The sequence below is a fragment of the Malurus melanocephalus genome, unplaced genomic scaffold (assembly GCF_030028575.1).
Source record: "Malurus melanocephalus ecotype Western Australia unplaced genomic scaffold, MMel_1.1 scaffold_413, whole genome shotgun sequence".
Taxonomy (NCBI): Eukaryota; Metazoa; Chordata; class Aves; order Passeriformes; family Maluridae; genus Malurus; species Malurus melanocephalus.
In genome coordinates this window covers 294274-309446 of record NW_026623645.1, presented here as the reverse complement: position 1 = coordinate 309446, position 15173 = coordinate 294274, and the positions used below count along the sequence as shown (strand labels likewise).

General features: G+C 37.8%; 1 long non-coding RNA gene across 1 annotated transcript in view; it reads right to left on the bottom strand.

Annotated features, from left to right (window-relative positions):
• The window catches only part of LOC130581502 (uncharacterized), a 48448-nt gene that overhangs the window by 30516 nt on the left and 2759 nt on the right, over positions 1-15173 (bottom strand). Inside the window, exon 2 of the long non-coding RNA XR_008966212.1 lies at positions 13279-13398. This is a non-coding gene — a long non-coding RNA (uncharacterized LOC130581502). The remainder of the gene's footprint in view (positions 1-13278; positions 13399-15173) is intronic.

Here is a 15173-nt window from a genome sequence, read left to right as displayed (position 1 = left end):
AGCTGAGGAAACACACGAGGTCCCTCAAATGCAGCTTGGCCTGGGCATTTTGTCAAGGGATGGGTCAAAGTCCTATAACCCAGCCAAGATTCGGGGTCTTCCTGTTCGAACAAGTGAGCTGTGAAATAACAGACTGACCACAATGCTTTGCTCAGAAGAAGCTCATGGATTATTTTGTGGTCACCCACACCAGGGCATGTTCCTTGGCTCCCCATCTCCACAGCAGCAGAGAGCACAGAGATGTCCACCCCTGTCACCCCCCTCCACACCACAGACCTGTCTTTTCCACCAAAATCTCAGACCCACATTTTCTGCTACAATGCATGTTATTAACACAGTTTTTCATCTACATTAAGTATTGTTAAGCTCATTTTTTTTAATCCTCAATACTCAAGGATCCACCCTGGTATCTGCACTTCAACACTGAGGTTCACAGAGCTAGAAGAGTATCCAGCAGGTGCTTCACAYTAAATCACTTACCCTCAATTCTGTTTACCCAACTATAAAATAGGGGCAAYAATACTTATTTCTCAAAGATGATATGAGGCTTATTAATGCTTGTTTAAGTGCTTTGTTATGCTTGAATGGAAAAGGAAATTATTATWATAATTTTAAGTGAAGCCTAATTATAAAACTGTTAACATAAGCRTATTAGAAAAATGAACTCTGAATCGCAAGCCAGCAATTGCTCACTCTTAAAACAGTATGAGATGATTTTATATGCATCTTGCTATCACTAATCCCCTCTTCTCCAAATCCTACATTTGTTTTCCATATTGCAGCTAAGGAGAGGCAACATGCAAATGAATTTAGAGTCAAATCAATCAAGAAACAATACCTAGTACCTTATTTGGTGATCTGTCATTACTGGAAGCCTGATTAAAAAAAGTAAAAATAGACTCCATACAAACCCATTCTGTTTGCTATATACTAAAATAAGCTACACAAATGAGTGTCACTGGTACAATCTCTAACCTGGAAAACAGCCTCCTTTACCTCTTCTATGAAGACAGGCTGAGACTTGGCCTGTTCAGCYTGGAGAAGAGAAAGCTCCCTGTCTCCTTCTGTAACTAAAGAGGCTAAAAGAAAGCTGGAGCCTTTGRAGCTGGAGTACACAACCTTTTTACAGGGRAGTATYGTGATAARACAASGGGGAATGGTCTTCARYTGAAGAAGGCAGGTTTARATTAGACATCAGAAACAAATTCTTTACTATGACAGTGAGGCACTGGCACAGGCTGCCCACAGAAATTGTGGATGCCCCATCCCTGGAAATGCCAGGCTGGGSRGGACTMCTGAGCAGTCTGGTCTAWTYAAAGGTGTCYCTGCCCATGGYAGAGGGGCTTGGAACTGGATGATCTTTAAGGTCCCTYCCAACCTAAATMATTCTATGRTTTTATGAAGATCAGKTTGCCARRTTAGCATGGTAACTWAAAATTTGCAAKGRGATTCTCTCACAAATTTGAAAATCCTAGACAGCACAGTTCTTCCTTTAATCAAACAACAGCACGAAACTCTTTAAGTGGCTTGCTTAGAAGACAACTCCAGACCTACTGAAGTACGTAACACTGAAGACTATACAGTTATTCTATCAGAAGAACTGAGCAAAATAATTTGCTTTTACCTGCCATAACGTATTTGTCAAAACAAGTATCACTTCACATCATCACTTGCAAATCTTCTGYAAATATGTTCTATGAGCTTAAGCTCTGACTAACAATGTATACAAATAAAGGAAGAACTCCAGGGTCATTTCCAGACAATAAACAGAAAGAAAATAATCTCACTCCATTTCCTCCCACCCTTGTCACCTACTTGTAGTTCAGAGCTCASCAGAAGAGGTAAATAAACATAAAATCTGTTTAGATAAGGCACTGCTCAAAAGTTTGCAAAAAGAGGATAAATATTTGATGCTAAAACAAAGTGTCTTTAAAAAAGCTGCTCTACAGTCAYGCATTTTTGCTCCTCCCTGCCCAGAATTGCCATATCTGAGAAGGCAATGGTGGTTTTCAATAGTTACAAAAAAAAAAAAAGACATTGCATGATGGGATGGGGTGTGGGCAGGTGCTGTGTAAAGCAAGAAAAAAACCAAAATGAACCAAAACCAAAACTGATATCCAGCAAAACCCACGACTTGAGGTGAAGAGAGGAATAAACCAATGTTGCCCAATATTAACCCAACCCAAATGTCTGTGTCAGCAAACAGGACTTGAGCAAAACACTGAAGGAGACATTTTTTCAGTGAATGCACACAGGATATTTAATCTAAATTAAATTTTGTAAGTTTAAAAAACGAGGCTTAAAGGAAACACAGCTCTCTAGATTTTCAACAGGAGTAAGAAAACTGTCAGTAAAATCAAGATATTTCAGTGAGCTGTAGCCATCATATGTGGTTGGACCTTGCCCTGGAGAAAGGGAACACAGAGTTCCCTCCCCACTGCAGTACTCTTGGAGCATCACCTTACATACCACTCCCAACAGCCCTCCCCAAGCACAAGATGACAGAAGGAAAATGGAAAACTGGGAGAGTRAAAATACACCAAAATCATTTAATAGAGCAGCCTTAATGCCTTTTAGACAAAGGGAAAATAGGAACAGCTGAACAGGTCCCAACAGACCAGTGAACACACACCATCTCACAGAGCGGCAGAAGACTGCTGCTGCTGCTACTGAAGTGACCAGGAAAACTTGCACTTAAGAGCCAGCATGTGCCTGGTTCTCAGCTTGTCTCCTCCCTTCGATGATATTCCAGCAATAATTAATTTTTAAAGCCATGAAGCTATCCACTGGGTTGCTGGTTCCTCCCTCCTGCATGCAGCTGTGGTGTCCTTATGACAACTTCTCATCTCCCACACAACTCAGTTAAAGACAAAGGTTTTGCCAATTTTGAACTATCACCMGTGTCAGACACTTACTTAATTTTCCTACTCCTAACTTCATAAACAGATTGAAGTCCTAATTTGGATGAATAATTCAAATGCTGGTAACTAATTGCACTTGTTCCCTTGGCAGATTTTTCCCATGGCACTTGCTTGTCCTACCAAACAACTTCAATGACAAAGGCTGAACATCCTATTAGCAGCAGGCTTTTTCTSCCCTCTTATGCAAACACCCTTTGCATTGTCCTCCATGATTCCMGGCTGAGGTTCTGCAAGCATAGCACACTTGTCAGCTGGACTTATCAAATGTTTAAAAAGCCCTCACTGACTATGTGGAAGTCTCCTGCAGGATGTCACRTACAGCATCCAAACCTGGGCTCCAAGAAGAGCTGTGTCAAAATTGCCGTCCTTTGTCTTTGCCCCAAAACATCTTCTCATTGTTTTTTAATCCTTCAGTTACAATTATTTTATTTTTTAAGTTATTTTGATAGCAAGCATGGTACTCTGCAAACAAACACACTTACAATATGMAAGGACAAACCGATTCATTCACTGACTTAACTGGAATTCCAAAAAGCCACTTATGATTYACTACATATTCTTTTTATTTAAAAAAACAAGACTGACAAACCAATGCAAATATGCAGGGTTGATAATGCACTTTGCTAGSCAATTAAGCCATAAAATTCTATAGCCCTGAAAATAGCACAAAATACCACACGCATAAAGAGGGCAAGTTCTGTATCCTGAGGAAATAGCTTTGTATTCCATAAATTTACAGCATTTTATATCCAACAAAAAAAATAACAGTAAACCCCAGCATCGCAGTTCCCCTCCCCCTGTCACCAGTATATGAGTTATATAGAAGCCATCACTAAAAGGCTGATATTAAGAATGAAAAAAATAACTGAATATAAGGACTAAGCACCAAAACAAAAGTGCAATACCATTTTCAGATGGCAAATTTGAGCAATTTAATGGCAGCATCTGCTCTTTTTGATAAAAAGGCAGATGTATTTTGGGCCTCACCCTAAGTGAATGAAAATGCTTACATCACTTACTAAAGAGCAGTATTTTACATAAACTCATAATACCAAACCCACAATGAAAATCTTATTCATTCTGATGACTTACTAGCCTAGCAGAAGCTTTGAGCTCAAATATTTCTTTTTACTATAGGAACAAAGTGATTCTCTGCATGAATTTCACGTTATCCATCTGCAGTATTACACAGCTCTGGAGATGGAATACTGGCTTAAATCTCTCTTGACAACATTTTTTATTTTCCTACATGGTAATAAAAAGCTGAAAGTTTTATTAATGTGGAACCATGAAATGTACCAAGAGATACTCCAGTACTATTCACCATGAATATAGATTAACATTTTAGGGTTTACGGCTAGTTATATATTCATTAAAGTTACTGTAAATAATATCAGATGGAGGCAAAATAAACATGAAAAAGCTCTCCTYGGGTTTGGGTATATTCAACATCACAAAGCTTCTCATGTGCCATTAAGTGCAATGATGTAACAAATATAAATCCAACATAATGACACAGTTAAACATAAGTCTSCTTTTGTTTAAAACTCATTCTGCCTCTGTCGTGCTGCATCTATCCCTGTTCTGCCTCTATCTGGTGCTGAGCTCGTTATCTTTGAGTATGCTTGTCCTTCAGAGCAGTGATACACAGTCTTTCTACACTGCAGCTCATTGCTCCAACACACAATTCCTGGAGGACAGAAACATTCTTCTCACAGAAAAACAGAAGGCATTCATAGCACTCTCTCCCTCAGATAACTCTCAGCTCTAAATGGAAGCTCTGCACTAGAACATAAGGACCCAAAATAAATAACATAAATCTGAAGTGTCAAAAGCAAGTGCCTCACATGGGAAAAAAAAAATCAGTAAAATAAATCCTCAGAACAAAGGTATACTGCTTTTTGCTGTCTGTTTTCCCTCTTCYCCATCCAGAGATAAGGAAACCAGTGAACTGACTCAGCCAGCCACTGATTTCTGGTCTGATTTACTGATTGAATAAAGGAGCATCCCAGGCAAGGAAATCTTTCATTTCCAGCATGGCTATCAAACAGTCTCATCACTACCAAGCTTTTCCAGGTACAGACTTGCTTGTCTGAACTGTTTCCATATCTTGATGCTGAATTTTTCTCTCAAAGCTGAATTTTTATTGCATTGTGTTGAAGACATCATTTGACCTTCTTTAAAATTTTTAACATTACATTTATTTATCACTTTGAGCTGTACACAAAACAAAACTGCAGATCTAACCCAAAGYTGTGCTGTTGCATTTCTGGGCATTCCACACAGTATTAATTTGAGCATCTGTTTTTGGAAACATCCACCAAACCTTTCCAAGGATAGGTTMTAACACAGAGTCAACAAAAGATAAAACTAAAAAGCAACTTATTTGAAGATGAAGACTGGAAGCTGAAAAGAAACAGGTGGTGGATGCAGAGGAGGTACAACAGTTTTGTCAGTAAGGCACAGAAATAAGAATAACTTGAATCTGGAATCTGTTTTTATTACAAGCAGGTTCTAAGGCAAAATACTGGTAATCCTGATGGCTGAAATTAAAAGAACAAGCTTCCTCCTCTACATGCCTCCAAAAGTTCTGAATGGAGTCCAAACCAGAGTTCTGCTGACCTCTGCAGAAAGATCCTGCACGCAGAGAACAGTGCTAGTTGTGAAAATGACATGTATTTTAACACAGTGCTTAAATTGCAAAGTTAAAAAAGAAGCAGCGTTTATCTAGAGCAGCAAGAAATGGAGTAGGTGGTGAAACAGWAGTAGCTCACATCACAAGATCAGGAGCAGCTTCAGTCGGGCTTTGTAACCCAGCAAATGGGTAAGAAAAACCTGACCTTGTCTGCAATTTAAGCTGAAAGAGCTGTATCTTATTATATATAATTTTAACAGGCATTTGTCAAGGGAGAAATTACTTTCAAAAAAACTCAGGAAGTATTTTCCAGGTCTAATTCCACCCRCTGGGCAGTTGATCCATGTAAAACAGCATTTCCAACAAAAATTACTGTAAAATTTATCCCACCTCTGGTGACACCAAAACCTTTGCTGTAATTTTCCTATTAGCAGAGCTTTTTCCTGAAACCTACCATAATTGCATCTTTTTACATTAATTTTCAGAGAAAACCTTAAACAATGAAACCCAAAGGCAGCCTACAAGCCCACAAAATGAAATAWAAATAAAATGAAAATAAACCAGTTCAGTATCTGAAGATTTCACTGAAKGCTTCTGAATACTTCATTTTGACARAACTGCTTCCSATATCACAKTCTGAGCTACATGTTATGCTGACAGCCACACATGTAACCTTGACTAACAACTGCCACAGCTACCCAATGAAGCCAAACCCAAGCAGATATTCTTGTCTTTATATTTCCAAATCCTCAAAAGAAAAGCAGAGACTTGTGCTACAGGTTCATTAGATTGAGGACTCTATATACCACGTTCAAAACACTCTCTGAAAGGGCATATAGATCACTGCTGTTTGTACAGCCATGTGGGTATTTTTTGACAGGGTTATGTCATGGAAGGCATCCACCAGATTCTCTTCACACAGCTTGACAGATTAAAAAAAATTAATGTTAAGTACAACAGCAAATCAAGCATTCATAATRCCACAAAAACATTTATCTACATGCTGATGACTGAAATCTAACATAAAATTAATGCAGGCATTCAAGTAGCATTATGATTCACAATTAAGCTATGCAGATCATTTTCACAAGAATCTCAYAGAATTTTTTGTTTCAAGAAAACCAGCATTAGAATGCAATTTTCTTTTTAACTTGCCCTTTTCCTATTTAAGAATTGGAGTCAAGTTTTAAACACTATCTCTGATTTTTTGGTGGTGAATCACATGTACAGTACTTGAACAAGGCATGAAATAGTGAAATTAATTATGAAAATACACAAATAATAAGCATTTATGCTCAGAAAAAAAACTGCTTTGAGAGTACAGGGACGGGAGCATTTGGATACAATTTTAGGTCATTAAGTCACCTGGTTCTGATGCGCAAGCAAGAAAAACCATCACATCCACTCGATGAAACACAGGATAATTAATTCCACCCTGCCTTCTCTTGCATGCTACAGCTCAATCCTAACAGCCTATAAATCAAGAAAATCCTCCCATTCATCGCTCCTTTCACACAGTATTGGCTGGCCAGAACGGAGAGCACTGACAACTGCTCCAAGGAAAGTAGCCCTACTAGCTGGATACCAAACTGGAGTTGGATTTTTAAACAAAGGCAGTAAGAAAGCACATCAGAAATTCTCTGCAACCCAAAGAAAGAAGGCCCTGCCTTCATAGGTCCCTTCAACTCAAACCATTGTATTACTCCACCCGCTGCATTGGTCCAGATAAACCAGCTTGGGATAGTAACCATGMTAGCCCAAAGCTACACTCTCAATAAATTACTCCAGAGCTTGCTGTATAAATATTACCTTCAGCAATKACTTAATATCTGCTAGGAACAGAACATTTTATCAGGATGATAGAATGTATTTATTTTATAAATTTATAAAATACTATATATATATAATATATGTAAATAATATATAATTTATAGTATTTTCAAAGCCCCTGCAGTTTTACAGCAGTTTCACACAAGAAATGTTTGGGTTTTTTTTCCCCAGAATRGGAGTAATATGTACAYCCAACATCACTTTTTAAAACAAATAAAATCCCAGCATTTTCAATGCAACCAGAACTTGCTCATCATATTGAACACCTAGAAAAGAGCTCATAAAACACATACTGGGCACAAAAYTGTGAATTAGGAAAGAGAATTTTTAAGACAAAGAAGGAATTTCTATCCCCAAAAARTCAAACTTACAGATCATGGGAGGATGTGACAAGAGAAACATTAATGATTGCTTATCTTGTTCTCACTTTTCTTCTCCAAWTATTTTGCTAATGGTCACTGAGGACAGAAGCTTTTTCTAGACAGATTTTTCCTGTGAGACTACTGGCTGTTCTTATATTCTTACTMTTCTTTAAAGTGATTAAAAACTGTAAGCCTCAGCAACTCTGATTTTTATAAAACTAATCCAGAGCTATTCAACATCCAACAGCTCAAGAATGCCTACTTAATAATTACATCTCTTCAAACTCCTCACTGGTGAATTGCTCTTATTAATTCTGCCAGGAATTTGAACACATTAGGAATGCACAAGTACTGMGCCACCCCTGTAATGTTCCCTCTCYTCTTGCCAACCTGTGTTCTGCATACAGTGCAAGAAGGACAGCAAGTGCTGAACTTGAGGCTGTGGATGTACAGTGAGTTTAAATGACCTCTGGATAACCTCATTCTTGTGGACAGTCTTCCACTGTGCATTTTTGCCTTTGTCCTCTCACTTGTCTGCCACTCTCCATCCCAACACACAACAGCTCAGAGAGAAGGAACACAACATTAATGTCATATTTGCTGCAGTGCCCTGATAACTCTGTACACATSTTTGGCTTGTTTCACTCTTTTTTATAGCTGGGAAATGACTGCCCAAGAACTAAAAGCTGCTAACCTAATGCCTGTACAGCAGTTGGCACACTGCTGTCTGGAGCCAGCTCCATCTAAATCCTCAYGCAGGGAGCAGGAATGCAGTAGCTGATGCTGCCAGCACTGGGAGTGCTCCTTCCTACAAGTGCAACACCCTTTACCCACAACCAGTGCTCCCTGTTCTTTCCAATACACACAACAGCAGAGGAAAAGCTGGAAGTGTCACATGGTAGACTTAGGTTTCTGCCCTGTTAACAAATTGTGAGAAGGTACTTTTGATAGGGACAGTCACAAGGCAATAGGCACAGAGACACATCACACTGACAAGCCCAGAAGTGGAAGCAGGCAAAACCTTTTGCCCTGTGGGTAGAAAATACTTCCCACCACTTTATATAATATGCATTTGCATGCCATGTACATTAAAAAGCTGAATTTACTGCTGCCTCAATCTCTTTTCCACCTTTCTGCTGGCACCATTCCGTGTGTTTTTTATTATTGATTTGGCATTTCCATTTATTCTTCTGCAGRCTATTCAAATTATTTTAATACAGCTCATAAGAACCACACTGGAAAACAAYTAAAAGGTTCAGAAGATATTTTTCTGACATTCTACTCCCATATTCCACAGCAATAGTCCTGGATATTCTCCATAAGGTTGGAAGAGGAGCCTGCCAAATATGAACTAGCCTGGCAGGTGGTTCAGAGCTATTTTTTCCATCAGGAACTCAGAAAATACAGCAGACACAAATATTTCATGGGATATATTCACAGGTCACGCCTGACACAGGAAAGCATTAAGCTCATAAATTAAGCTCACTCTGTTTCAGTAAGCTCAGACTGACACGTGGCAGAATAAAAGCATTTGGTACCCCAACCGTATTCCAAAGCAAAACTAAACAACTGCAGATCCCCCAAACACAGACATCTGAACTTCAATTTTTTAAATAAATTCCATTTTGGCTTTTTAAATATGCAAATAGTTTGACTTTTGCTGGGCCAATTCAGGCTGCTGAGGGAATACAGACGTGGACACAGCRCAAGGTATGTCATTGTCTTTACAAGCATCAGAAAGGCAGCAGATCTTCACTTTCCAAATAAATTTTCAAAAAAAAAAATTGAGACTATCTTTCCCAAATGACTAACACTCATGTTTATATGATCTCAAAATTCCAATATACCATTAGAGAATAATCTCAGTGGGAAGGCTGTGCATTTTTGAAGGCTCACTCTTTCACATACTCAAGCTTAATTTTTTTCAGTAATATAAATAAAAAGCCTACATTTTATTAAAAGGAAGTTTGTTGTTTCTCACATGTATGTGATACTTAGCAGAGGGCATTAAAAAACCCTAAATACTGCAAGAGTTGACAATCCTATATTTATTTCAATATAATTTAATTAMAATACTAATCTTAGGGACTGTAGGAATAACTAAAACAAACCAAGGATGGAGGGAGAACAGATATGAATCAAAACAAGATCTAACGGCATAAYCCCACATAATGTTATGTGAGTTTAAAGGGGAGTGAAAACATTCTGTGAAACAACATCCTGAGGAGACAAAAAAGAAAATCCATATAAAGGAAGAAAAGATGACCAACAACAACAAAAAATGCAAAGGYAGGAAAATTCCCTTTTATGGCATTTCCACTGAAGTTTATTAAAATAAAAGGTGATCAAGTGGTTCCATTGCAAAGTCTGTAATTAAAAGCAAAGATCTCAGCACCTTCTGGAAAAAATCCAGCCCCCTTAAAAGTAGCTATGTGTTGAGTATTAGAGGTCACTTTCTGGAAAACCTTTGTTTGCATGTAGCTGATCACATGACAAATAGCTTTTGGAAATAGGCTCAGGCAACAGTCCTCCAAGGAGAAATATGTTGCACATTACATCACCATCATCAGTAACAGGTAATAAGTTTTTACATTTATCATATGCAGCAAATTTAATATAAACAGGAGTTTTCTATTGGGCAGAGGAGCAGAACACAAGTTTCTCAGAGAAAATTGTGCTCTGAGTTYCTCTGATTTCTCCTCGTGCACTTAGCACTTACACAGTGATGAACATAAGAGAAACCAACACAATGTTCCAAAAAAATGYGACTGTAGTAGCAAGATACCAAGCCAAGACACTACAAAACACAAAGATCCTCTAATTTTTTTTTTTCAACTGCTTAAAAAAAGACCCAAAATTCCTTTATCCCTGGTACTTTGTTTCTCTGCATACATGTATCAAAGCCTTTCTCTCACATGATTTATAACAAATTTATTAACTCAGCTTTACAAAATGCCCATCACCCACAGAACTAGCCTTGCTTTAATGTTAAACAAAATATCCTGAGTTTTTTCCGTACGTTATTTTCTACGATGAATACTGATATGTACTTTTGTTCTCCAAATGCTACTTTTCCTGACCATTTTCAAAAGATTTTTACATTTAACATCTCTAGTTATATGCTAATTTTTAGATGTGGTTTCTGATTTCACATACAAGTTCTGCAGTTACAAAGCTTATGTTTTCATCAACAGAAATTGCTGAATGCAAAAGCAAGCTACATGATCAGAGTGACTGCCTTAATGACCAATATTAACTGGAGAGAGCCCACATGGACAGCATAAGCCCCAGATTTCAAACTGCATTTGCTACACACACGTTTTCAGAACTGCATGTCTAATTCCTGCACATGCAAAGCTTTAAATATGTGGTAAAGGGTTGTATTATATGTCTGAAGACACCTACAGGTATTTTTTGTGGCACTGTACTCTCAGAAAAAGACCTTGCAGTCCTTAATTTCTGTAAAACATATTAAACTAATTTTGCCTATTAATGTCTACTGGGAGGAAACTTCTCAAGCAACTTTCTCCCTATGACATCTCTGAGTTCTTTTGACACATTTCATATACTATTTATGAAAACCTGGTATTTGCATTGATTACCTACCCTAAAATCTAAATTGGGAAGAACAAAGCTGGAGGAGGTGACTTAGATGTGCCCTGAACTCCAAAAGTACCCTGAACATTGGTGCATGCTTTAAATCCCACACAGCAATATCAATAGCTGCAGCATTGAGACAAAAACATCTTGGTGACCTGAGGGACAAATGATCAAGTCACACTGCTGGTAGACAGCAGTACCACTGTTCCAAAATYAGCACCACATATACTACTAAATGAAAAATCACTAAGGGTGGGGATTATCATCACCCAGCTTCTTAAGAACTGTTTTTTCTACTTACGCAGCAATTTTAATAATGTTAATGGTGAGAGGAACTGAGCTGCCATGACTAGCAGCTAATTGCAGTAACATGTACAAAACACCACAAAAATTTCATGCAACGTCTGTTTAGCTATTGCTCATCATGGACATATTAACAAACCACTCCATCAACTACTATATCATATATAYTTTGCTGTTGCCAGCTTATTCAACTCTCATTATCTACAACTAGCAGGTTACCTGTATTTCCTAAACACAGACTTTAAAGCAAAATTATATTAATTTTTAAAAAGTCGTATGTTCTCAGGCTTCATTAGAAATTCAAGTTACYCAKACCCATTCATATATGAAAGGCTCAGTGTCACAGTTTCTAAAGCCCACACATTAAGCCAAGATGAAGGTTGTCTTGCTAATGAGAATTACAACAGGACAATAGGCCTTAAAAGCCATAAGAAATTAAAAATATAACAGTCACAATACAGAAAGGTTATTAAGTTCTAGATAAATTTAATACTTCCACTGGATGTCTGCAAGTTAAGCTTCTGAGTAYGCAGACTGTGGCTCTTCATGCCACAAATCACTGTTCATGTCCAGTGTATGTCTTCTCCCGTTAGGAAATCCCTCAGATTCCAACAGAACACAAATTCTCCCAGTGGACTAGTAGGCACTGCTTTCTGCTACTCATCTCACTTCAAAGCAGTCAAACAGATTTAACTGACACCTGTTTMATTTTTTTCAGCAGCTTCACCAAGGATGAAAGCCCCACCAGAACATTCATTTCAGCATCCTTGATATTATCCATGTGCCACATCTACAATGAAGAGYTCTATCTCCTTACAAAAACATTTCACTGACTTGGATCTACACCTTATTGGTGTAACAGTTACAGRTTTTGACAATAATTCTGTTAAGATTACATGAGAAATCTGAAAATATTCCTCATCGCCCAGAGGTATACCAAAGCCATCTTAAAGGCATTTTCAGCATAAAAATTACTTATTATGTAAGAAAAAWGCATTCAGATTATTAGCAGACTTAGAATAGTTAAAGCTAGAGTATTTTTTAAAATACTATTTGCTTTTCCTCACTATTCTCACAATTTATTTTCCTATCCAAGGATAAAGAGTTGTATGCCCAAAAATTCTGTGACAACTCCCCACAATCTTCTGTAGACATCTCAAAGAGAAACAAAGCAAGCTTTCCTCTCCCCCACACCAAATCAAAGAAGTAGAAAACATTAGTTACAAAAATCAGTCCTAAAGTGTGGATTTTGCAGTAGTGAAACAGATTTTGCCATTTTAAACAGTGCTSAGAACGCTGCATGTGTAGGATCTTTTTAGAATTACTTTGCTATATTAACACTTCCTCTGAAACTACATTCCAAATGTGCTCCATCTGATAACTGTGCAATGCAGAAATTATACACTTGGAAAACTCATTAAAAGATGACAGCATTATGTTAATGTGTATTAAAAATTACTACCAGTTGTAACATTAATGTTCCCTGCCTCCCCCCTCAAAAAAAAAAGAAAAAAAAAAGTAAAAAAGAAAAAATCAGCATGCACTTGGGCATTAAGCATCTTTTGGCATTTGGCTTTTTTTTTTGCCAAGAAGTATGATTTAATAAAATAATACATTGTTGACTCACCACAGCATGTGCTATGTCTCATCTATAGGAAATAGTTCAAAGGCATCAACTTCATGCATGGGTTGCCATAGCTGATATTTGAGTCTGGCCTGCTGTTGGTACAGGCTTCTAATACTAGCCCTGAGCACAAAAAAAAAAAAAAAAAAAGAGAAAGAAATATTTGGGGTTTATTTTTCAAGTTTGATTGGCACATAAAATTTCAGAAAATTAAACCAAACTGGAATATCATATATCTGCACATCATATGACAAAGACTTAGGRTTTTTCTCCGGTAATACCATAAGGCATCCAGTTCAGGCAGTATCTGTACCATCAATTTCCTTTCTTCCATGCAAAGAAGAAAGGCTGGAGACAGAAAATAATGTAGAATGAAGTACTGTTTAAATGGGAGAAGTGTGTCACAATTATTCCCCCCATCAGCAAAAAAAAAAAAAGAAAAACAAAAAAATCAAGGCCTTAGTGCTCAAGAGCACATGTTCAAGACTGTTCAAATTGAAACAGATGGCACTAAAAAAAGCCCATAAATTTGTTCTAAAATAATTGTTTATGTTTCTATACTATCTATCTTTCTGAAGCCAGATCTTAGAATTTTTCTTTGGAATAAGGGAGAGCAGAAACTTTACCTATAACAAGTTGAGATACATACACAGTCACCTGTCACCGATACCTGGGGATGGAAAATAAATTTGACTSGTGACATTATTAACAGTGCTAAAAACTGTGTGATATGGATATATAAAGACATAGGGAAAGGCCTATRAATTACTGCTCTTTGTCAAATCAGCACCCTCTTAGAAACAAAGCATGTGACTAAAGTTGAACTGATGAAGCAGACACAGTCAAGAAATTTACAGACAACCTCAAGAACTGTAGTAAAAAGCAAATGCTGTGGTATTAAGACAGTGAATAAGGGAAGGAACAATCAAACATGGTGTTCTGGTATCTAACCMCTGAACAAAATTCAGTGATTACTATTAAGTGTAAGGCTTGAGCAACGTTTTCTTACCCCTGTATCACAATATACTGTCAAGTATCTCAGAAGAACACTAAAACTTAGTACTAAGAACTCAAAATGAGAAAACAAATCTTCAAGGGAAAACAACTACTGAACAAAAGAGGGCCCATTGTGCTTCACTGAACTGAACTCAGGCCCCTGAAATCCCACCCTCAAATTACAGTTCCATATTTGCTGGGTTATTGACCTCTTAGTGTAGAATCCTGGTGAAGCAGYTAGTGACTTGACTGGAAGGTTCTTCTGGACCTCCAACTCTTACTATTGATTACATTGGTAAAAGCTCACAGAAGTCCTGAGGGATTCTAACACATCCAAAGATTYATGTCAGCTCCAGTCCTAACACCCCCAAAATTTCCCAGGTCKCTGCTGTGATGTGAGCAGGGGGCTSCACTCACRGGCTCATCAACATCATCTTGTTCATACACAGAAGAAAAACCCCAAATCTGCCTAAAAAGGCAACAGCTGCTTTTCCTTTTTCTTGCTGTAACAAGACACTGCCCCATGCTCCAGGCATAGTCAGGAAGATCCTAGGATACACAAAGCTCATGATTTTATATCCCTTCCATAGAAAGGAAACATACCACCACCACAAGTGAGTCCATACACCAAATCTTCTACCAAAAATCTCACTGTGTGAGAAACAAATAASACTGGAAAGGATTGGGACTTAAATTTCCTGCCCTCCTCTTCTAACAACTAGCCAAGACTGATTCTAGAGCTTGCTAACAAAGCTACAACTATCAGGCTAAAACACAGTAGAACAGCTCAAAGACAGCTGTGTAACTTTCATAAAAAGCGGACAGGGGACCAGGAAATTCCATCCCATCCCCTGAACTGCTGCTGATCTCTAMTTTAATCACTGGTGGCCCTTTTATGAGAG